This window comes from Cupressus sempervirens, chromosome 2 (genome assembly GCF_028749045.1).
Source record: "Cupressus sempervirens isolate cs-2001-9-10 chromosome 2, ASM2874904v1, whole genome shotgun sequence".
Taxonomy (NCBI): Eukaryota; Viridiplantae; Streptophyta; class Pinopsida; order Cupressales; family Cupressaceae; genus Cupressus; species Cupressus sempervirens.
The window spans coordinates 242,236,460-242,239,777 of NC_143119.1; positions in this window are offsets into that span (position 1 = coordinate 242,236,460).

The following is a 3,318-nucleotide window of genomic DNA, read 5'->3' on the forward strand; positions in this document are numbered from 1 at the left end:
TTAGGGGTGATTCCCCTTAGCAAAGCAACTTAAGGAGCCTTAGTGCAATGCATCAAATGTGCAAATAATAATATCATACACATTGATGTAGACAATTCTACTTTAGGTGATGCCTAAGGTAGTGAAGTCAAGAAAGAGACCAGCATAACAAATCAGTCATAAATAGATGATAGAAATCAGCTAGACATACATATATCTACATGATCAATATGTATGAAGTATATGAAGCCAAGAATGCTAGTGTCTTTGACATTATTTCAAAAAGGGAGAGATTTACTATATATATATATATACACACACACACACAAAAAAAAAAAAAAAAAATCAAAGAGGGAGATAATTACCAAAGAAAGAGATAAACCTTAGAGGAAGTAATTTCTAAAATTGCAAAGATGAGAATCAAACTGAAATATTTTAGATTGCATGGTAACAAAGAGGGAGATTGTATATTGGAATTAATATTGTAAGATGTATTGAGATGTTGCCATTGATGCCAAAGAGGGAAATTTTTGGAAACTATAATTGGAACAATTGTTGTTCTGTCATTGATGTCAAATCTACTGATGAGACATGTTGTTATCTAATCTAAATGTCATATCTATTTGATTGATGAAGAGGATTTGAGAGTTTTCTCATAACAATAGCACCTAGAGGAAAGATTGAGTTATGAAAAGGAAGTTAATTGGACACTTGATTAGTTAGACCTTAATAAGATAAAGTGATTATTTATATCATATTGATGTTCAAGTCTTTGCAGTACAAATCAAGATATACCACTTATGTAAAGATTGACTGAGCAATAGAGTAAAATACTAAGGAATGCCAACTAATGCTCGTTTCAATTGAGCCATAGTAGAAACTGAGAAAATTTAGTGTTGACTGAGCATTAATATCAATTAAGTGATAGTATTGATGCCAAGCTCTACAACGACCAAGTAATTCAGTGTTGATCGAGTGCCAAAACTTAGTTATGGATGAGTAACATTATTTTGAATGTGTTTGAGGAATCATGATTTCCATTCGACTCAGTTGATATCTTGGGATATGTAAATTGTGTTCAAGATAAGATTGATGAGTTGGATCATTTAATTCAATAAGAGGATTAGGTATAATATCTAATGCAAGAATTCAAAGAAAAGTTTCTAGAAAACAAGAAGATGGATAGATACATTGAACCTGATGAACCATATCGTAAACCCTAAGATTTATGGTGATCATGACAATGAAAAAAGACCAAAATTAGCTATTTAAGGAGGAATGGAGTTGATTCAGAGATAAACTCAATGGAAGCAAAAACAAAAGGAACCAGCACCAGAAAGAGATAGATAATAATATTCTTCTAATTAATTCATCAAATGAGCAGTATATACACTTGCTTTCCTATAGATTTCTTCTTCCTGTAATTTCATAACCAAAAAATTTCCCTAAACCTAAACCTAAACCTAAACTCTATTTATACTTGCTAAGATGGTCTACAGAACATTCCAGATTATTACAAAATAGGAAGAATAGCTTACATAATACTCTAGATCAATATAGAATGGGGAAGAATGACACCACAATGATTTGTACAAATCCCAAGAAAAGATCTTATCGTAATGACAAAATCAAGATAAATTCTTCATGTAGAAATCACATCCAAAATATTTTATGTGGGTGCTCCTGCACCATACTCCCCAGGAAATTTTATCTCAAGCCCACTAGAGATGAGCGCTTGTAGATATGTACCTTGCTTCTTGATATCTTGTTCGGTTGTCTAGACAACATCTACATCTAAATAACCTTTGAGTTTTACCAAATACTTCTTAGACTCCTTTCCTCTTGTCTACTTTATGACTTTGGTGTCAAGTATCCTTTCTAGTTGTGGTGTCTGCTTAAATGGTAGACGTTGAATGTCTTCCGTATCAGTAATCTATCCTGTATCAATTTCTTCAGTGGGTGCTTTGAATGGTGTAAGGTCTACTATGTTGAAGATGGGAGAAATTCCAATCTTAGGTGGCAATCAAATCTCATAAGCATTGGTTCCAAACTTCTTCAATATTTGACAAGGACCCAGTTTTCTCAACATAAGCTTGGTAGATTTACCTTTTGGTAGCCTCTCTTTATTGAAATTTTCCCACACTAAATCTCCCACTTCAAATTTCAAGAGTCTCTATTTTTTATCTGCATGTTTCTTATACTTATCAAAGGTTTGTTGGAGTTGTGCTTTGACTTCATCATGGATTTCTTTTATGGTTGTAACAAATTCTTCTCCTTAGGAACTAACTAATTGTTGTGAACTCATATCTATTATCTCAAAAATCCCTCTAGGATGAATTCCATACACCACTTGAAATGGTGACTTTCCTATACTTCTATTCATGGAGTCATTATATGCAAATTCAGCTTGGGGTAGGATTACATCTCATTTTGTTGCACGTTGTCTTGTGAGTGTACTTAACAAATTGCCCAATGTTCTATTAATTGTAGACACCTAAAAACCTTTAGAAAATAAAGTATTTTTATTTTCTGAAAAATTTCTGATGACATCATCATTAATTAATTAATTAATTTATTTTTATGCCATTAAATCCCTTTATCTTAATTAAAAATATTTAATTAAGGAATCCCTCCCAAAAATGTTTAAATTTTATTTAAACATTATTTCCTTATTTATTAATTATTTAATTAATAAATTGACCAAAAAACCCAAAATAAATAAAAAATTTATTTTTTGCCCAAAACTTGGCCAATTTCCTTAAGACCACTAACCTCTTCCAAAATCTTCTAATCCTTCTTTAATTTTGATTAAAGGCTAATCCCATCATTTGCTACTCCTAATCCCAACTCAAAATATTTAATTAAGATTAAATATTAATCCTCATGTTTATTAAAAAAGTTTTAATAAATATCTCCTCAACCCAAACCCTTGAAATAAATAAAACTTTATTTATTTCCTAAAAATCTAATTTATCCTCATCCAAAGAAGTTCTAGACTCTTCTAAAAAGTCTTCATCCTCATCCTAGGAAATTCTAGACTCTTCTAGAAAGTCTTCATCCTCATCCAAATCCTAGACTCTTCTAGAAGATGTCTTTAACCCTAATCCTAATCCCCTCCTAACCTTGTCAAATTCCCTAAACATGGGTTAAAACTTACTAACCCAAGCCAAAGTTAAAAAATATCTCCTCCTTCACCCACCCTCATTAAATGCCATCCACTTGCCTATCCCTAAGCTAATCCTAAACCATCATAATCCATCCTCTAATCATTTGCACAATCCTAAGCAAGCTTAAAACCTTCCTAATCAAGCCCAAGTCGAAATTCCTCTCATCTCCCTC